Source organism: Urtica dioica, chromosome 3 (genome assembly GCF_054948205.1).
Source record: "Urtica dioica subsp. dioica isolate 48M chromosome 3, U.dioica_male_clone48M_v1_H2, whole genome shotgun sequence".
Lineage (NCBI taxonomy): Eukaryota > Viridiplantae > Streptophyta > Magnoliopsida > Rosales > Urticaceae > Urtica > Urtica dioica.
In genome coordinates, this window is record NC_142758.1 from 4,858,259 (window position 1) to 4,880,977 (window position 22,719).

Sequence of the window (22,719 nt, forward strand, 5' to 3'; positions counted from 1 at the left end):
AATAAATTTGGCTACAATCTTAAAAGAAGGTAGAGGATTGGTTAGTTGCAACAAATTTCTCTCAACTTAATTCGATTTATGTATAAGATTTCAAGACATTTAAGACAAATTTTATGCTATATCTTCAAATTGAGGCGAGAATAGTACGCAGTGAAAGGGCTAATGAAGGAGGAAAATAAAAATTTGAAAGGAGAAGGTACAAATAAAAATAAGGTTTGTTGAAGTTCATAAAGCAATGCATCGAAGCGTTTTGAATATTTTTTTAAAGCAACATATACTAGTGGCAAGTATGGATATACCCACTTGTAGAAGATCCGAGAGATCTTGAACCAATAGCAAAGCTCACAAAAAGGCTTCATAAGGTAACATAACATTGTAGAGAAAATTTAAGAAATATTTCAATTGACGATTGTGATTCTCAACCTATAAAATATGCCATAAATACATAATTTTGTTATCATATGATTTTATTGTTAGTTTAAATGAAATTATAAACAACTAAGAAAAATTATATATAACCGTAAATGTTAAAAAAAAAAAAAAAAGTAAGTCAAATAAAACTATAAACAACAAGAAAAAAATTGTACACATAAGTATTTTTTGCAATAAAAAAGATATTTTCATAATAAAAATGAGAAGTGAGATATTCAAGAAACAAAACATTATAATGATATATGTGAGGTAATTTCCACATTATATCGCGTTACTAAAAAAAGGGTTTAAAAGACACTAAGAATATCGCATTTAAAATAGAGCGACGACCAAAACATCAGTAAGTGAGGTTACAACATCTCCAAAGTCTCATTATGATTTTCTTTCCCCAGAGTGCCCTTAAATAGTATCTAAACTGCTATTTTTACTTGATATTGGTTTTTTTGTTTTGTCGAAACATGTTGTTCTAAGAGATGTTGGGAACATCTAGGCTGTGACATTAGGTTCACTTTGCACGTCAGGATTTGTGACGTGGAATTTATGCTCTCTACCTTTTTGTCTAACTTACTTCCACGCTTTTTCTGAACGTCCAATGAGGTTTTCCCAGGTCCGTTGGGAAACCCTAGCCAATTACACATAGCTAAGATTGTTTAATATATAAGAAATATATTACCCTATTTGGTAGGGTTACACACTTAGGTTTTGTGAGAGTCGTCATTGTCGAAAACCATGTTCATGGTGTTCAATTTTCTCTGTTGTTCTTAACAGCTATTGTTGGAGCTTGTTTACAGAGTTGGTCTTGAGTGAAGTAAAAAAATAAGCATTGTTCAAACACTTGGAGAGTGTATTTAGTGGAAAGTGAAGGGAGCTCAAATGTAGGGGGAACCTGAGTTAGAAAGCACTGGGGTAGTCTTGAAGTTTAAGAAACTCGGAAAATTATCATCCATGGTTGTCCATTGTAATACTTATTCTACCGTCTAATGAAGTTCTCTTTCCACTGGGAGTATCATCCCTCTAGAAGTAAGCACAATTGGCCGAACTATATTACCACTTCCTTGTATCTGTACTTATAGTTTATTTTAGTTTGCCTAATCTACTAAACTGCTAAGTTGTTTCATAACTTGTTAAAACACCTTACATCACGAAAATAGTACTCCTACTTTTTCAATTGGTATCAAGGCGGGCACCTTGCATCTCTAGGGTGTGTTCAGTGGTGTTATAACTACTTACGTTGAGATGGATGCTTTCGGGGAAGGTGATTTTGTCAGTCGTGCACCTTAACTCGATGGCTTAAACTAAACGTACTAGAAAGCAAGGATGAGTGCTTTCATCAAGTTCATTGACCACAAGACTTGGAAAGTTGTAGTGAATGGATGAAGTCCTCCAACAAAGCTTCTTGAGGATGGAGTTACATCGGTCGACAAAACTGAAAGAGAGTGGGATACCACTGAAGATGATGATGCTCTTGCCAACTCCAAAGCACTAAATGCCATCTACAATGGTTTAGGCAAGAATGTCTTCAGGCTGATCAACACATGTATGAGTGCTAAAGAAGTTTCGAAAATTCTGGAAACGTCCTATGAAGGTACTGACAAGGTGAACAACTCTTGTCTTCAACTTATTACTGCAAAGTTTGAGAATCTAAAAATGTTGTAGGAAGAGACCATCAGCGAATTCTATCTGGGTGAAACTATGCCTGATGCTAAGCTTGTGAAGAAGATTCTTCACTCCCTACCTGAGAGGTTCAAGATCAAGATCACTACGATTGATGAGGTGCATGACATCTCGAAGATAAAGGTGGATGAACTCATTGGTTCTTTTCTCACCTATGAGATCTTGATGCTAATCCACCAGTAAAGAAGTCAAAGGGGGTCGCCTTCAAAGCTGCAAATTTTGAATGACACTCACATAAGAATAATGTCCCTAATGAATGTTATGAGGAATATTCTACCATGATGGCAAAGAATTTTGAGAGGATCGTGAGAAGGATTGAGAAGCGTACTAGCAATGGAAATGGTCCCTTTGGTGCTTCTTTAAACAGCGACAAAGCCACTCAGGGCTAAAAACCAGGAAGTAACTTTAGGAAAGGTATAGAAGATCATGGATATGGTCAACAAAATAAAGGAAATGGTAGCCAGTGTAGAGAGTGTGAGGGTTTTGGTCACATTCAAGTCGAATGTCCAAAATACGAGAAGAGATAGCAGAATAATTTCAAGTCCACTCTCAGTGACGAAGACACTAACTCTAACAAACGTGAAGAAGATGTTGTAGTGAACAAATTCATGGCATTCATTGTAAAGATATCAAAATCTCTTAAATTTGTCTAAGATGAGACCAATGTCAATTCGAGTGTATCTCATACCAGCTTTTCTAGTATAACTCAGTTTACTCCTTCAAACGATGATGAACTTAGCGATGAAGTTCTTCTAGAAGATTACAAAACTCTCTTCGTCGAGTAGGCAGACGAGTCTAATGTGTTTCTGAAACAGAAAAGGAAGATTGAAGAACTTGAAGCCAGTAAAGATCAACTATTGACAAGCATTACTAAACTGAAGAGAGACTTCCTTAAATACATGAAAGAAAGGATTAGAACTCTTTTCACTGAGAAGACAAATCTCCTGAAAATAACCACTAATCTAAAGAAACATGTTGTTAAGTCACGAGTGATTTATCTTCCATGACAAATTTGTTCAAGTGTTGAATTCAGGTACCTCTAATCTTAATGACATCATGAAGATGGGTCAACCTTCCTTAAGTCATAGAGGTCTTGGGTTTCAGTCATCTTCTAAGTTGTCTCAGAAGACTATGTTTGTCTCTTATGCCAAGCATTATGAGTACATGTCGCAGAAGATGTTGCTGCCAAGATCTGGAACATCAAGTGATCATTATGTCCCTCACAACTTCAAACACCAATGGAGATGCCACTACTATGGAAAATTGGATCATATTCGTCCTTGTTATGTTCTCTATGGTAGGTGTCTAGAGAGGAAAGCTCGGGTTCCAAGGCACAAGCAGTTCACTCATTTTGCTCAGAGTTGATACCTTTGTGTGAAGATTGATCTAAATGAAAAGACCATCAATATTTCTCCCACAGTGGTTAATAGGGCGTGGAGAGTTCGTGTTGATCATAGAGCTCTTACTGCCTACACCTCTCTGAAAGCCATCGCTATAGACGATTGGTATTTTGATAGTGGTTGCTCTCATCGCATGAATGGTGTAAAATCCTATTTGAGCAATGTGAAATCATGTGTTAAGGGTCATGCCACTTTTGGTGATGATGCCAAAGGAACTGTTGTAGGAAAAGGTCAAGTGAATGTCACAAGTCTTCCAGCTCTTGGTAATGTCTTACTGGTGGAAGGTCTGACTGCTAATTTGATTAGCATCAATAAACTCTATGATGAAGGTCTGACTGTCAACTTCTCTAAAGATTGTTGTACTATGGTTAGCAAAGATGAGTCGATGATGATAAAGGGGACCAGTTCCTCAGATAATTGCTACTTATGGAATACACCCTCTACTGTTCCTTCTACTTCTTGTCTAGTAAACAAGGAAGATGTCACAAAGTTATAGCATAGGAGGCTAGGACATCTAAATCTGAGAAGCATGGCGAAGATTGTTTCAAGGGAAATAGTATGTGGTCTTCCAATATTTAAGATCAAAGAAGGGAAAATTTGTGGAGAATGCCAAATCGAAAGCAGACTAGAGCCTCTCACAAATTGGTAAAAGGTTTTACTACCAATAGAGTTCTTTAGCTACTGCATATGGATTTGATGGGGCCTATGCATGTTGAGAGTATTGTTCGGAAGAGATACATCTTTGTTTGCGCTGATGATTTTTCTAGGTATACTTGGGTTGAGTTTCTGCGTGAAAAGTCAGATGCCTTCCAGGCATTCGATTCCTTGTGTCTCAATTTGAAACGAGAAGCAGTCTACCACAAGAAAGATTGTGAGGATAAAAAATGATCATGAGAGAGAGTTTGAGAACAGTCAGTTCACTAATTTCTTTAACTAATAAGGAATTATGCATGAGTTCTCAGCCTCTATCACTCCACAGTAGAACCGCATAGTTGATTGCAAAAACAGAACCATTCAAGAAATGGCTGGAGTTATGCTTCATGCAAAGAAGATTTCCAAAAGATTTTGGGCTAAAGCTATCAACATTGTTAAGGATTCTTGCCAATATATAACGAATAAATCATAAATGATTACTAAATAGAATAATGGTTAACTTTATTAGCATCATATGATTAGTGGGTTGACCTTTGAATATCATATTCAATAGTAACTATCATCCGTAGCCTCCGTATTAAACTGAGTCACGTGCTGGGAACTTGAGTCTGAACGGTGAGCTAAAACATGGTCGATGACTAATACATGCCTAGATAGCTGCATCTAAAGTCATATATGTAGAACACTAGTGAAGGTTGATCACGACGTGCGAGCATTCTGCACTTGTGGTAAGAGCACAAACAGGACAGTCTTTGGTTGTAGATGTGTTGTTTAAGTACCGTTACTTCACACAAACCGAGGTTGCTATGATGGTCACAGTGAGACTTGATCTAAATCTTGAAGTGATCATGGACACTGGGTCATGTTACCGCGCTCTTTGACTCATTCGCTAAAAGGCTACTATCATGCTAATCACAACTTATGTCTTGTGAGTTTCGGAAGATGATTCAAGTGGGAAAAGGTTGACAGATACAGAATCCAGCCTTCCTAAAAGAAGGTCAATGTTCACTCACCTAAGGGTTAGTTCCAGAACCGATAGATTACCGGCACTTCCAAAGTATGTACGTTCGGAAGAATCTTTCGCTGGAGAAGCAACGATGCTTAGGGTATATATTGTATCAAGAAAGGTATAACGGAATAATTGAACTTTCTCGATACGGGTTGATCCTACAGAATCTTGATCATGAACTAACTAGATCAGTGGAGACTCGTCACTATGAGTAAATATAATTCTAGTATAACTGAGAGTTCAGTCTTGGCTTACATAGTGGAGTATTTGACCAAGATTAGACGAATCAATGGAAAAAAAGAGAAATGACTTTTTCGTCTTTTTCATCAGATTTGTTAAGCTTCCATTACTAGGTCCATAGTCCCCGATTCGGCTTCGATAAACACGAATAAGAACTCTTTGGTAATAATAAATATTATTATTACAATCTCACAGCTATAAATTGTTTAGTAGTATTCATTAGGAAATTTGTCTATGTGACGCCCCGGGAAAAGTGAGGCGTGATTAGAATATAAAAAAAAAACACTAATAAACTTTACAAAACTAACCCACGGTGCATACTCAGTTGATTACTTTACAAGTCCAAAGATAAAAGAAAGAAAACGAAAAATAAAACCAACCTTCGACACTTGATAGACTATCCAGCGAAAACCTTCCAACTCTCGACCACACTTAACTCCGAGGTCTTCCTAACCCTTCTCCTTCTCACATCCTGATTATAAGAAAAATTTGAGGGAAATAGGGGTGAGCCTGAGGCTCAGTAGGTACTATAGTAATGGTTTGATTTTTAAAAAAAGATTTTCGAAAATAATACTTACTTTATAATAATAATATTCTTGTCCCGCGTAAATCACCATACACGTACAAGTATAATAATAGTCTTATACGTGTAAATCACCATACACGCACAAGTATAACTTGCAGGAATGTAAATTGCATGAATGTAAATGACAGAAATGTAAATGACGGAATGCTGATGCTAGAAATGTAAATGCAAGAAATGCAATTGAATTTAAATGTGCATCTACGCCCATTTAAACGTCTACTATTTCCTGAGCCCCTGTCAACATAACCCGTGACAGTCCTCTTATCAGAATGGTGCACTCTCCACACCCTTATATATATACGATTGCACTCTCCGCTTCATATATATACGTTTCCGGCTCTATCAGGATATACAAAACATTTTTCTTTCGCAAATACGGGATATATGTATAATATCGAAAATATTCTCAACTTCATAATCGGATATCCCGAGTTGAAGTTCCGCCACATTTTGAAAACGATTCTAGGTTTCGTGGCACGTTCACAAACATTTTCATTTCGAAAATAATATATACTTGAGGCCAAACCATAAAATCAGGAGAGAAGGGTTATAATAACCTACCTCGAGAGTAAGCGTCTATGTCGCTCTTCCACGAGACGTTCGCTCGTCTTGTGAACCCGAACGTTCACTAAAACCGAGAATCCAGACGTTCACTTACTCCGTGAACCCTCTAAACGACTTTCAGTCTTGAGTCCTATCACTGTAAATCAAACCGATCCTGAATCAGAATCCTATGAGTAGTCCACAATACTCAAACTCAAACGTACGATTTAATAATCGTAGAACCCAAAGACATATCCAATTATAAGGAAACCAAGTCCTCGGAACAAAGCCTCAAACGATACGAGAACGTGTAAACTCGAACGAGAAACTACGATAAATCTCAAAACCGAGAAATAATTCTAATAAGCAAGTTCGTTCTCCTTTGAACGAATCTAATCTCATTTCTATAACGAAAACCGAGAAATCAAACATCAAACTAATGTCGAGTTTTAATCCAAAAACTCATAAACAAGTCTCAAATACATTTCTGCTTAATTTCTTGAAATCCAACAAAACACGTTCAACAACAATTCGGGAATTAATATCGTCGTACAACATAACCAACTTTTGAATTATTACGTATCTGAGTTCAACGAGTGTAAATTCTGAGTTCTCACAGTAATTCTCAAATTCTCACTTAGCTCAAAAATTAAATCCAAATACAACCCAAAGAAATTTCCTTATCTCAAAAATTAAATCCAAATACAACCCAAAGAAATTTCCAGACATCTCGATAATAAACTCGACCCGGAACATATAAATTAGTCATTTACTTATAATCTCCATATCACAACGAGTCCAATGCTTCCGCGTAGAAGCATCAACTCCGAACCTGTGACACGAGATAATCCATTAATTCAGAATCACTAACATTTGTCCAATACCTCGATGAAACACTCAACCCCTAAAATTTCTGAAACTCAAACTCAAAAATTAGAAACCTAACCATCCAGAAGTTTGAAACCAACACGCAGCAAAACCTAACATCGATCGGACCACTCGCACCCAAATTTCCGAAATTAAAATTCCAAATTTTATAACCTAAGGGAGATATGAGGTTTCCCTTACCTCCGGGTATTGACGAACACCGGCGAGGTTCTCGCCCTCTGTCTCTTCCTCGAGCAATTCGGCCGGAAACTTAAATGATTGTGACCTTTCTGCCTCTTCTTCTTTTCCAAAAATCCGACCACAACCATGAAAAGAAAAGCCCCAAACTTTGATTTCGAAATACCCTCAAAATAAGGACAAACCTCCGGCGAGAATCTCTTTCTCTCGGCTGACCCACGGCGCGCGCAACCACGGAGAGCGCGAGCTCTGATCTCCTCGCTGGTCTCTTCTTCCTCCCGCCTAATGTATCTCACTCTCTATCTCATCGTTTCTCTCTTTCTCAGTCTCTGATCTCCCGCTCCCTCTCTCTCTCTCGGTTACTTCTTTTTCTCTCCCGATTTTCTTCTTTCTTCTTCTTCCCCGTTCTTTTCTTTTTTTCTCGTTTTTTTTTTCCTGGTCTGGTGGCTACTTTGGTCGGCCAAGAGATAATCACAAATGAAGAAGATGATTCCTTAAGGTAAGTGGTAATGTTGACGTGGCATAAAATGAGTGGATGAAGATAAGGCAAGAGATAAGACCAAGAGAGCATATCTTCGAGAATTACAACTCAGCCCTTCTTTGTAAATTCTCTTCAAATAGGTCCTGAAAATTGTTACAATTATATCCTTCATCGCCTAATTATATAATTAAGTCCGTAACCGATGGCACTTTTAATTATATGTTTCAAACCGAGAATTTTCTCGTTCGTTCTCGATTAATTCAAATATATTCAAGATTTCTCGGAATTAATTCTCGTCCTTGAGAATTTATTTTCTTAAATTAAATTCCGGAATATCTCCTCGGAAAATAATTTATTATACGAAACGAACTCGAAAAATCCTTTATTTTATTCCGAGATTTCTCCTTACCTTAATATATTTCAAATCCAAAAATACTGGAAATACTTCTTAGAAAATTAATTTACATAATTTTCTCGTCCTTTGATTAACTTAATTTACGACATTAAGCTTAAATTTCGAGTCGCTACAGCTCTCCCCTCCTTAGAGAAATTTCGTCCCGAAATTTAAGATCTAACTGCCCACATGAAATAAGTACGGATACTTTTCCATCATATCGCTTTCCAGTTCCCAAGTCGCTTCTTCGCTTCCATGATGAGTCCACAAAACCTTCACCAACGGAATCTCATGGTTACGAAGACTCTTCATTTTTCTATCGACAACCTGGGTTGGAACTTCATCGTAAGTAACATCCTTTTGAATCGGTACATCTTCGAGTTGAACGATAGCTGTAGGATCGTTCGTTAATCCAAAAGGCATTACCAGGAACTTAAAATGACCATAACGAGTCCTGAAAGCCGTCTTGGGAATATCTTCTTCACGAACCTTCAGCTGATGATACCCACATCTCAGATCTATTTTGGAAAAGAATCGAGATCCTCCCAGTTGATCTAACAACTCATTAATCCCGGGCAATGCGTACTTATTCTTGATCGTTACTGCATTCAGCTTTCTGTACTCTATGTACAAACTTAAACTCTTATCATGCCTCTTCGCAACAAGACAGTTGCTTCCCATGATGACGTGTTATTCCAAATGTATTCCTTGCTTGTCAACTCGACAATCATGGCAAGGAATCGAGGATAAGATCAATACAGAATTCTATCTCCCGATCAGGCGGCAGACTAGTTAACTCTTCTGGAAAACGTTGAGAAATTCATCCACAACAGAAATAACAAATCATGTATCAGCGTATTTTACGTCGGCTTCTGATGCCGAAAGAAGTGCATAACATGAAAACTTTCTTCGTCCTCCAACGTAAGACTTCATGATACCATTCTGCATCCCCTGGTCTTGGCATTCCTAATAAGAAACTATCTCCCTAGATTCCATACGTAGCTTAACTCTTTGCCAAAGGAGATCTAGTTGAACTCTATACGTTGACAACCAATCTATGTCAGAACATTACCTTTCACGTACATAGGTTGTCCATGTATTCACCCTATTCAACCATCATCACTAGGCCACATCCTAGAAGACTTTCCGTGTACAGCTCATCCTTGTTCATATGCTTGGCTATCTTTAGACATAAGCCCCAAAGCCATCCTCAAACCTTATGCACTTCATAAGCTTGGTTTCGATACTGAGAGTGCAAAACGCAACCAATCGTAGCCTTGTCCCTCATTGAGACGCTATCATCTTCCTTTATCAAGGTCCACCAACTTTCATCCAAAAAGCATTGTACGTAGAACAATCCCTCTATTTGTTCCTACGTCATGAGCATCGTACGTTTTCGTGAACAGTCCTAACGTTAATCTAGCACGAGCTTCATGCTTAGTTACCATGAACTCTACGCAATACTCTAGCGGAGTTCTGACTATATCCAACTGCATTACGATATTTCTGAACCCAATGACCTGCAACTCGCAGAGCCATATATCCTTAAATACATGAATGTAGAAGTCCTAAAACTTTCAAAGACATCCACTTCTAGACGTACTAGCACGTGCTTTATTCCGAACACGTGTTGTCACCTCTTGAAAAACGATTCATTACTCAGCCATACTCAAAAGGCTCGAGTGGACATAAAAATCCTTATAGCAAAGGAACATTCGAAGGACTCGCATCCGGCGATCTTCTAAAACGACTATCGATGGACTATAAGTATAAAGTAAACCGAGTATGCATTCCCTAGAGACTCTTAACCTAGTGCTCTGATACCACCCTGTGACGCCCCGGGAAAAGTGAGGCGTGATTAGAATATAAAAAAAAAAACACTAATAAACTTTACAAAACTAACCCACGGTGCATACTCAGTTGATAACTTTACAAGTCCAAAGATAAAAGAAAGAAAACGAAAAATAAAACCAACCTTAGACACTTGATAGACTATCCAGCGAAAACCTTCCAACTCTCGACCACACTTAACTCCGAGGTCTTCCTAACCCTTCTCCTTCTCACATCCTGATTATAAGAAAAATTTGAGGGAAATAGGGGTGAGCCTGAGGCTCAGTAGGTACTATAGTAATGGTTTGATTTTTAAAAAAAGATTTTCGAAAATAATACTTACTTTATAATAATAATATTCTTGTCCCGCGTAAATCACCATACACGTACAAGTATAATAATAGTCTTATACGTGTAAATCACCATACACGCACAAGTATAACTTGCAGGAATGTAAATTGCATGAATGTAAATGACAGAAATGTAAATGACGGAATGCTGATGCTAGAAATGTAAATGCAAGAAATGCAATTGAATTTAAATGTGCATCTACGCCCATTTAAACGTCTACTATTTCCTGAGCCCCTGTCAACATAACCCGTGACAGTCCTCTTATCAGAATGGTGCACTCTCCACACCCTTATATATATACGATTGCACTCTCCGCTTCATATATATACGTTTCCGGCTCTATCAGGATATACAAAACATTTTTCTTTCGCAAATACGGGATATATGTATAATATCGAAAATATTCTCAACTTCATAATCGGATATCCCGAGTTGAAGTTCCGCCACATTTTGAAAACGATTCTAGGTTTCGTGGCACGTTCACAAACATTTTCATTTCGAAAATAATATATACTTGAGGCCAAACCATAAAATCAGGAGAGAAGGGTTATAATAACCTACCTCGAGAGTAAGCGTCTATGTCGCTCTTCCACGAGACGTTCGCTCGTCTTGTGAACCCGAACGTTCACTAAAACCGAGAATCCAGACGTTCACTTACTCCGTGAACCCTCTAAACGACTTTCAGTCTTGAGTCCTATCACTGTAAATCAAACCGATCCTGAATCAGAATCCTATGAGTAGTCCACAATACTCAAACTCAAACGTACGATTTAATAATCGTAGAACCCAAAGACATATCCAATTATAAGGAAACCAAGTCCTCGGAACAAAGCCTCAAACGATACGAGAACGTGTAAACTCGAACGAGAAACTACGATAAATCTCAAAACCGAGAAATAATTCTAATAAGCAAGTTCGTTCTCCTTTGAACGAATCTAATCTCATTTCTATAACGAAAACCGAGAAATCAAACATCAAACTAATGTCGAGTTTTAATCCAAAAACTCATAAACAAGTCTCAAATACATTTCTGCTTAATTTCTTGAAATCCAACAAAACACGTTCAACAACAATTCGGGAATTAATATCGTCGTACAACATAACCAACTTTTGAATTATTACGTATCTGAGTTCAACGAGTGTAAATTCTGAGTTCTCACAGTAATTCTCAAATTCTCACTTAGCTCAAAAATTAAATCCAAATACAACCCAAAGAAATTTCCTTATCTCAAAAATTAAATCCAAATACAACCCAAAGAAATTTCCAGACATCTCGATAATAAACTCGACCCGGAACATATAAATTAGTCATTTACTTATAATCTCCATATCACAACGAGTCCAATGCTTCCGCGTAGAAGCATCAACTCCGAACCTGTGACACGAGATAATCCATTAATTCAGAATCACTAACATTTGTCCAATACCTCGATGAAACACTCAACCCCTAAAATTTCTGAAACTCAAACTCAAAAATTAGAAACCTAACCATCCAGAAGTTTGAAACCAACACGCAGCAAAACCTAACATCGATCGGACCACTCGCACCCAAATTTCCGAAATTAAAATTCCAAATTTTATAACCTAAGGGAGATATGAGGTTTCCCTTACCTCCGGGTATTGACGAACACCGGCGAGGTTCTCGCCCTCTGTCTCTTCCTCGAGCAATTCGGCCGGAAACTTAAATGATTGTGACCTTTCTGCCTCTTCTTCTTTTCCAAAAATCCGACCACAACCATGAAAAGAAAAGCCCCAAACTTTGATTTCGAAATACCCTCAAAATAAGGACAAACCTCTGGCGAGAATCTCTTTCTCTCGGCTGACCCACGGCGCGCGCAACCACGGAGAGCGCGAGCTCTGATCTCCTCGCTGGTCTCTTCTTCCTCCCGCCTAATGTATCTCACTCTCTATCTCATCGTTTCTCTCTTTCTCAGTCTCTGATCTCCCGCTCCCTCTCTCTCTCTCGGTTACTTCTTTTTCTCTCCCGATTTTCTTCTTTCTTCTTCTTCCCCGTTCTTTTCTTTTTTTCTCGTTTTTTTTTTCCTGGTCTGGTGGCTACTTTGGTCGGCCAAGAGATAATCACAAATGAAGAAGATGATTCCTTAAGGTAAGTGGTAATGTTGACGTGGCATAAAATGAGTGGATGAAGATAAGGCCAGAGATAAGACCAAGAGAGCATATCTTCGAGAATTACAACTCAGCCCTTCTTTGTAAATTCTCTTCAAATAGGTCCTGAAAATTGTTACAATTATATCCTTCATCGCCTAATTATATAATTAAGTCCGTAACCGATGGCACTTTTAATTATATGTTTCAAACCGAGAATTTTCTCGTTCGTTCTCGATTAATTCAAATATATTCAAGATTTCTCGGAATTAATTCTCGTCCTTGAGAATTTATTTTCTTAAATTAAATTCCGGAATATCTCCTCGGAAAATAATTTATTATACGAAACGAACTCGAAAAATCCTTTATTTTATTCCGAGATTTCTCCTTACCTTAATATATTTCAAATCCAAAAATACTGGAAATACTTCTTAGAAAATTAATTTACATAATTTTCTCGTCCTTTGATTAACTTAATTTACGACATTAAGCTTAAATTTCGAGTCGCTACAGCTCTCCCCTCCTTAGAGAAATTTCGTCCCGAAATTTAAGATCTAACTGCCCACATGAAATAAGTACGGATACTTTTCCATCATATCGCTTTCCAGTTCCCAAGTCGCTTCTTCGCTTCCATGATGAGTCCACAAAACCTTCACCAACGGAATCTCATGGTTACGAAGACTCTTCATTTTTCTATCGACAACCTGGGTTGGAACTTCATCGTAAGTAACATCCTTTTGAATCGGTACATCTTCGAGTTGAACGATAGCTGTAGGATCGTTCGTTAATCCAAAAGGCATTACCAGGAACTTAAAATGACCATAACGAGTCCTGAAAGCCGTCTTGGGAATATCTTCTTCACGAACCTTCAGCTGATGATACCCACATCTCAGATCTATTTTGGAAAAGAATCGAGATCCTCCCAGTTGATCTAACAACTCATTAATCCCGGGCAATGCGTACTTATTCTTGATCGTTACTGCATTCAGCTTTCTGTACTCTATGTACAAACTTAAACTCTTATCATGCCTCTTCGCAACAAGACAGTTGCTTCCCATGATGACGTGTTATTCCAAATGTATTCCTTGCTTGTCAACTCGACAATCATGGCAAGGAATCGAGGATAAGATCAATACAGAATTCTATCTCCCGATCAGGCGGCAGACTAGTTAACTCTTCTGGAAAACGTTGAGAAATTCATCCACAACAGAAATAACAAATCATGTATCAGCGTATTTTACGTCGGCTTCTGATGCCGAAAGAAGTGCATAACATGAAAACTTTCTTCGTCCTCCAACGTAAGACTTCATGATACCATTCTGCATCCCCTGGTCTTGGCATTCCTAATAAGAAACTATCTCCCTAGATTCCATACGTAGCTTAACTCTTTGCCAAAGGAGATCTAGTTGAACTCTATACGTTGACAACCAATCTATGTCAGAACATTACCTTTCACGTACATAGGTTGTCCATGTATTCACCCTATTCAACCATCATCACTAGGCCACATCCTAGAAGACTTTCCGTGTACAGCTCATCCTTGTTCATATGCTTGGCTATCTTTAGACATAAGCCCCAAAGCCATCCTCAAACCTTATGCACTTCATAAGCTTGGTTTCGATACTGAGAGTGCAAAACGCAACCAATCGTAGCCTTGTCCCTCATTGAGACGCTATCATCTTCCTTTATCAAGGTCCACCAACTTTCATCCAAAAAGCATTGTACGTAGAACAATCCCTCTATTTGTTCCTACGTCATGAGCATCGTACGTTTTCGTGAACAGTCCTAACGTTAATCTAGCACGAGCTTCATGCTTAGTTACCATGAACTCTACGCAATACTCTAGCGGAGTTCTGACTATATCCAACTGCATTACGATATTTCTGAACCCAATGACCTGCAACTCGCAGAGCCATATATCCTTAAATACATGAATGTAGAAGTCCTAAAACTTTCAAAGACATCCACTTCTAGACGTACTAGCACGTGCTTTATTCCGAACACGTGTTGTCACCTCTTGAAAAACGATTCATTACTCAGCCATACTCAAAAGGCTCGAGTGGACATAAAAATCCTTATAGCAAAGGAACATTCGAAGGACTCGCATCCGGCGATCTTCTAAAACGACTATCGATGGACTATAAGTATAAAGTAAACCGAGTATGCATTCCCTAGAGACTCTTAACCTAGTGCTCTGATACCACCCTGTGACGCCCCGGGAAAAGTGAGGCGTGATTAGAATATAAAAAAAAAAAAACACTAATAAACTTTACAAAACTAACCCACGGTGCATACTCAGTTGATTACTTTACAAGTCCAAAGATAAAAGAAAGAAAACGAAAAATAAAACCAACCTTCGACACTTGATAGACTATCCAGCGAAAACCTTCCAACTCTCGACCACACTTAACTCCGAGGTCTTCCTAACCCTTCTCCTTCTCACATCCTGATTATAAGAAAAATTTGAGGGAAATAGGGGTGAGCCTGAGGCTCAGTAGGTACTATAGTAATGGTTTGATTTTTAAAAAAAGATTTTCGAAAATAATACTTACTTTATAATAATAATATTCTTGTCCCGCGTAAATCACCATACACGTACAAGTATAATAATAGTCTTATACGTGTAAATCACCATACACGCACAAGTATAACTTGCAGGAATGTAAATTGCATGAATGTAAATGACAGAAATGTAAATGACGGAATGCTGATGCTAGAAATGTAAATGCAAGAAATGCAATTGAATTTAAATGTGCATCTACGCCCATTTAAACGTCTACTATTTCCTGAGCCCCTGTCAACATAACCCGTGACAGTCCTCTTATCAGAATGGTGCACTCTCCACACCCTTATATATATACGATTGCACTCTCCGCTTCATATATATACGTTTCCGGCTCTATCAGGATATACAAAACATTTTTCTTTCGCAAATACGGGATATATGTATAATATCGAAAATATTCTCAACTTCATAATCGGATATCCCGAGTTGAAGTTCCGCCACATTTTGAAAACGATTCTAGGTTTCGTGGCACGTTCACAAACATTTTCATTTCGAAAATAATATATACTTGAGGCCAAACCATAAAATCAGGAGAGAAGGGTTATAATAACCTACCTCGAGAGTAAGCGTCTATGTCGCTCTTCCACGAGACGTTCGCTCGTCTTGTGAACCCGAACGTTCACTAAAACCGAGAATCCAGACGTTCACTTACTCCGTGAACCCTCTAAACGACTTTCAGTCTTGAGTCCTATCACTGTAAATCAAACCGATCCTGAATCAGAATCCTATGAGTAGTCCACAATACTCAAACTCAAACGTACGATTTAATAATCGTAGAACCCAAAGACATATCCAATTATAAGGAAACCAAGTCCTCGGAACAAAGCCTCAAACGATACGAGAACGTGTAAACTCGAACGAGAAACTACGATAAATCTCAAAACCGAGAAATAATTCTAATAAGCAAGTTCGTTCTCCTTTGAACGAATCTAATCTCATTTCTATAACGAAAACCGAGAAATCAAACATCAAACTAATGTCGAGTTTTAATCCAAAAACTCATAAACAAGTCTCAAATACATTTCTGCTTAATTTCTTGAAATCCAACAAAACACGTTCAACAACAATTCGGGAATTAATATCGTCGTACAACATAACCAACTTTTGAATTATTACGTATCTGAGTTCAACGAGTGTAAATTCTGAGTTCTCACAGTAATTCTCAAATTCTCACTTAGCTCAAAAATTAAATCCAAATACAACCCAAAGAAATTTCCTTATCTCAAAAATTAAATCCAAATACAACCCAAAGAAATTTCCAGACATCTCGATAATAAACTCGACCCGGAACATATAAATTAGTCATTTACTTATAATCTCCATATCACAACGAGTCCAATGCTTCCGCGTAGAAGCATCAACTCCGAACCTGTGACACGAGATAATCCATTAATTCAGAATCACTAACATTTGTCCAATACCTCGATGAAACACTCAACCCCTAAAATTTCTGAAACTCAAACTCAAAAATTAGAAACCTAACCATCCAGAAGTTTGAAACCAACACGCAGCAAAACCTAACATCGATCGGACCACTCGCACCCAAATTTCCGAAATTAAAATTCCAAATTTTATAACCTAAGGGAGATATGAGGTTTCCCTTACCTCCGGGTATTGACGAACACCGGCGAGGTTCTCGCCCTCTGTCTCTTCCTCGAGCAATTCGGCCGGAAACTTAAATGATTGTGACCTTTCTGCCTCTTCTTCTTTTCCAAAAATCCGACCACAACCATGAAAAGAAAAGCCCCAAACTTTGATTTCGAAATACCCTCAAAATAAGGACAAACCTCCGGCGAGAATCTCTTTCTCTCGGCTGACCCACGGCGCGCGCAACCACGGAGAGCGCGAGCTCTGATCTCCTCGCTGGTCTCTTCTTCCTCCCGCCTAATGTATCTCACTCTCTATCTCATCGTTTCTCTCTTTCTCAGTCTCTGATCTCCCGCTCCCTCTCTCTCTCTCGGTTACTTCTTTTTCTCTCCCGATTTTCTTCTTTCTTCTTCTTCCCCGTTCTTTTCTTTTTTTCTCGTTTTTTTTTTCCTGGTCTGGTGGCTACTTTGGTCGGCCAAGAGATAATCACAAATGAAGAAGATGATTCCTTAAGGTAAGTGGTAATGTTGACGTGGCATAAAATGAGTGGATGAAGATAAGGCAAGAGATAAGACCAAGAGAGCATATCTTCGAGAATTACAACTCAGCCCTTCTTTGTAAATTCTCTTCAAATAGGTCCTGAAAATTGTTACAATTATATCCTTCATCGCCTAATTATATAATTAAGTCCGTAACCGATGGCACTTTTAATTATATGTTTCAAACCGAGAATTTTCTCGTTCGTTCTCGATTAATTCAAATATATTCAAGATTTCTCGGAATTAATTCTCGTCCTTGAGAATTTATTTTCTTAAATTAAATTCCGGAATATCTCCTCGGAAAATAATTTATTATACGAAACGAACTCGAAAAATCCTTTATTTTATTCCGAGATTTCTCCTTACCTTAATATATTTCAAATCCAAAAATACTGGAAATACTTCTTAGAAAATTAATTTACATAATTTTCTCGTCCTTTGATTAACTTAATTTACGACATTAAGCTTAAATTTCGAGTCGCTACAGCTCTCCCCTCCTTAGAGAAATTTCGTCCCGAAATTTAAGATCTAACTGCCCACATGAAATAAGTACGGATACTTTTCCATCATATCGCTTTCCAGTTCCCAAGTCGCTTCTTCGCTTCCATGATGAGTCCACAAAACCTTCACCAACGGAATCTCATGGTTACGAAGACTCTTCATTTTTCTATCGACAACCTGGGTTGGAACTTCATCGTAAGTAACATCCTTTTGAATCGGTACATCTTCGAGTTGAACGATAGCTGTAGGATCGTTCGTTAATCCAAAAGGCATTACCAGGAACTTAAAATGACCATAACGAGTCCTGAAAGCCGTCTTGGGAATATCTTCTTCACGAACCTTCAGCTGATGATACCCACATCTCAGATCTATTTTGGAAAAGAATCGAGATCCTCCCAGTTGATCTAACAACTCATTAATCCCGGGCAATGCGTACTTATTCTTGATCGTTACTGCATTCAGCTTTCTGTACTCTATGTACAAACTTAAACTCTTATCATGCCTCTTCGCAACAAGACAGTTGCTTCCCATGATGACGTGTTATTCCAAATGTATTCCTTGCTTGTCAACTCGACAATCATGGCAAGGAATCGAGGATAAGATCAATACAGAATTCTATCTCCCGATCAGGCGGCAGACTAGTTAACTCTTCTGGAAAACGTTGAGAAATTCATCCACAACAGAAATAACAAATCATGTATCAGCGTATTTTACGTCGGCTTCTGATGCCGAAAGAAGTGCATAACATGAAAACTTTCTTCGTCCTCCAACGTAAGACTTCATGATACCATTCTGCATCCCCTGGTCTTGGCATTCCTAATAAGAAACTATCTCCCTAGATTCCATACGTAGCTTAACTCTTTGCCAAAGGAGATCTAGTTGAACTCTATACGTTGACAACCAATCTATGTCAGAACATTACCTTTCACGTACATAGGTTGTCCATGTATTCACCCTATTCAACCATCATCACTAGGCCACATCCTAGAAGACTTTCCGTGTACAGCTCATCCTTGTTCATATGCTTGGCTATCTTTAGACATAAGCCCCAAAGCCATCCTCAAACCTTATGCACTTCATAAGCTTGGTTTCGATACTGAGAGTGCAAAACGCAACCAATCGTAGCCTTGTCCCTCATTGAGACGCTATCATCTTCCTTTATCAAGGTCCACCAACTTTCATCCAAAAAGCATTGTACGTAGAACAATCCCTCTATTTGTTCCTACGTCATGAGCATCGTACGTTTTCGTGAACAGTCCTAACGTTAATCTAGCACGAGCTTCATGCTTAGTTACCATGAACTCTACGCAATACTCTAGCGGAGTTCTGACTATATCCAACTGCATTACGATATTTCTGAACCCAATGACCTGCAACTCGCAGAGCCATATATCCTTAAATACATGAATGTAGAAGTCCTAAAACTTTCAAAGACATCCACTTCTAGACGTACTAGCACGTGCTTTATTCCGAACACGTGTTGTCACCTCTTGAAAAACGATTCATTACTCAGCCATACTCAAAAGGCTCGAGTGGACATAAAAATCCTTATAGCAAAGGAACATTCGAAGGACTCGCATCCGGCGATCTTCTAAAACGACTATCGATGGACTATAAGTATAAAGTAAACCGAGTATGCATTCCCTAGAGACTCTTAACCTAGTGCTCTGATACCACCCTGTGACGCCCCGGGAAAAGTGAGGCGTGATTAGAATATAAAAAAAAAAAAACACTAATAAACTTTACAAAACTAACCCACGGTGCATACTCAGTTGATTACTTTACAAGTCCAAAGATAAAAGAAAGAAAACGAAAAATAAAACCAACCTTCGACACTTGATAGACTATCCAGCGAAAACCTTCCAACTCTCGACCACACTTAACTCCGAGGTCTTCCTAACCCTTCTCCTTCTCACATCCTGATTATAAGAAAAATTTGAGGGAAATAGGGGTGAGCCTGAGGCTCAGTAGGTACTATAGTAATGGTTTGATTTTTAAAAAAAGATTTTCGAAAATAATACTTACTTTATAATAATAATATTCTTGTCCCGCGTAAATCACCATACACGTACAAGTATAATAATAGTCTTATACGTGTAAATCACCATACACGCACAAGTATAACTTGCAGGAATGTAAATTGCATGAATGTAAATGACAGAAATGTAAATGACGGAATGCTGATGCTAGAAATGTAAATGCAAGAAATGCAATTGAATTTAAATGTGCATCTACGCCCATTTAAACGTCTACTATTTCCTGAGCCCCTGTCAACATAACCCGTGACAGTCCTCTTATCAGAATGGTGCACTCTCCACACCCTTATATATATACGATTGCACTCTCCGCTTCATATATATACGTTTCCGGCTCTATCAGGATATACAAAACATTTTTCTTTCGCAAATACGGGATATATGTATAATATCGAAAATATTCTCAACTTCATAATCGGATATCCCGAGTTGAAGTTCCGCCACATTTTGAAAACGATTCTAGGTTTCGTGGCACGTTCACAAACATTTTCATTTCGAAAATAATATATACTTGAGGCCAAACCATAAAATCAGGAGAGAAGGGTTATAATAACCTACCTCGAGAGTAAGCGTCTATGTCGCTCTTCCACGAGACGTTCGCTCGTCTTGTGAACCCGAACGTTCACTAAAACCGAGAATCCAGACGTTCACTTACTCCGTGAACCCTCTAAACGACTTTCAGTCTTGAGTCCTATCACTGTAAATCAAACCGATCCTGAATCAGAATCCTATGAGTAGTCCACAATACTCAAACTCAAACGTACGATTTAATAATCGTAGAACCCAAAGACATATCCAATTATAAGGAAACCAAGTCCTCGGAACAAAGCCTCAAACGATACGAGAACGTGTAAACTCGAACGAGAAACTACGATAAATCTCAAAACCGAGAAATAATTCTAATAAGCAAGTTCGTTCTCCTTTGAACGAATCTAATCTCATTTCTATAACGAAAACCGAGAAATCAAACATCAAACTAATGTCGAGTTTTAATCCAAAAACTCATAAACAAGTCTCAAATACATTTCTGCTTAATTTCTTGAAATCCAACAAAACACGTTCAACAACAATTCGGGAATTAATATCGTCGTACAACATAACCAACTTTTGAATTATTACGTATCTGAGTTCAACGAGTGTAAATTCTGAGTTCTCACAGTAATTCTCAAATTCTCACTTAGCTCAAAAATTAAATCCAAATACAACCCAAAGAAATTTCCTTATCTCAAAAATTAAATCCAAATACAACCCAAAGAAATTTCCAGACATCTCGATAATAAACTCGACCCGGAACATATAAATTAGTCATTTACTTATAATCTCCATATCACAACGAGTCCAATGCTTCCGCGTAGAAGCATCAACTCCGAACCTGTGACACGAGATAATCCATTAATTCAGAATCACTAACATTTGTCCAATACCTCGATGAAACACTCAACCCCTAAAATTTCTGAAACTCAAACTCAAAAATTAGAAACCTAACCATCCAGAAGTTTGAAACCAACACGCAGCAAAACCTAACATCGATCGGACCACTCGCACCCAAATTTCCGAAATTAAAATTCCAAATTTTATAACCTAAGGGAGATATGAGGTTTCCCTTACCTCCGGGTATTGACGAACACCGGCGAGGTTCTCGCCCTCTGTCTCTTCCTCGAGCAATTCGGCCGGAAACTTAAATGATTGTGACCTTTCTGCCTCTTCTTCTTTTCCAAAAATCCGACCACAACCATGAAAAGAAAAGCCCCAAACTTTGATTTCGAAATACCCTCAAAATAAGGACAAACCTCCGGCGAGAATCTCTTTCTCTCGGCTGACCCACGGCGCGCGCAACCACGGAGAGCGCGAGCTCTGATCTCCTCGCTGGTCTCTTCTTCCTCCCGCCTAATGTATCTCACTCTCTATCTCATCGTTTCTCTCTTTCTCAGTCTCTGATCTCCCGCTCCCTCTCTCTCTCTCGGTTACTTCTTTTTCTCTCCCGATTTTCTTCTTTCTTCTTCTTCCCCGTTCTTTTCTTTTTTTCTCGTTTTTTTTTTCCTGGTCTGGTGGCTACTTTGGTCGGCCAAGAGATAATCACAAATGAAGAAGATGATTCCTTAAGGTAAGTGGTAATGTTGACGTGGCATAAAATGAGTGGATGAAGATAAGGCAAGAGATAAGACCAAGAGAGCATATCTTCGAGAATTACAACTCAGCCCTTCTTTGTAAATTCTCTTCAAATAGGTCCTGAAAATTGTTACAATTATATCCTTCATCGCCTAATTATATAATTAAGTCCGTAACCGATGGCACTTTTAATTATATGTTTCAAACCGAGAATTTTCTCGTTCGTTCTCGATTAATTCAAATATATTCAAGATTTCTCGGAATTAATTCTCGTCCTTGAGAATTTATTTTCTTAAATTAAATTCCGGAATATCTCCTCGGAAAATAATTTATTATACGAAACGAACTCGAAAAATCCTTTATTTTATTCCGAGATTTCTCCTTACCTTAATATATTTCAAATCCAAAAATACTGGAAATACTTCTTAGAAAATTAATTTACATAATTTTCTCGTCCTTTGATTAACTTAATTTACGACATTAAGCTTAAATTTCGAGTCGCTACAGCTCTCCCCTCCTTAGAGAAATTTCGTCCCGAAATTTAAGATCTAACTGCCCACATGAAATAAGTACGGATACTTTTCCATCATATCGCTTTCCAGTTCCCAAGTCGCTT

The 22,719-nt window shown here is 38.1% G+C and overlaps 3 long non-coding RNA genes across 3 annotated transcripts; all 3 read right to left on the bottom strand.

Moving 5' to 3' along the window:
- Window positions 1–5,698: 5,698 nt before the first annotated feature.
- On the bottom strand, window positions 5,699–8,196 carry LOC149402181 (uncharacterized). The gene is made up of 4 exons (XR_016296109.1): window positions 7,485–8,196; window positions 7,312–7,370; window positions 6,557–6,689; window positions 5,699–5,881 (listed from the first exon to the last, which is right to left on the bottom strand). It is a non-coding gene; the product is annotated as an uncharacterized LOC149402181 (long non-coding RNA).
- Window positions 8,197–14,995: 6,799 nt separating this feature from the next.
- Window positions 14,996–17,526, bottom strand: LOC149402182 (uncharacterized). Its single transcript, XR_016296108.1, has 4 exons — window positions 16,815–17,526; window positions 16,642–16,700; window positions 15,887–16,019; window positions 14,996–15,211 (listed from the first exon to the last, which is right to left on the bottom strand). It is a non-coding gene; the product is annotated as an uncharacterized LOC149402182 (long non-coding RNA).
- Window positions 17,527–19,661: 2,135 nt separating this feature from the next.
- Window positions 19,662–22,192, bottom strand: LOC149402183 (uncharacterized). Its single transcript, XR_016296107.1, has 4 exons — window positions 21,481–22,192; window positions 21,308–21,366; window positions 20,553–20,685; window positions 19,662–19,877 (listed from the first exon to the last, which is right to left on the bottom strand). It is a non-coding gene; the product is annotated as an uncharacterized LOC149402183 (long non-coding RNA).
- Between the last annotated feature and the right edge of the window lie 527 nt (window positions 22,193–22,719).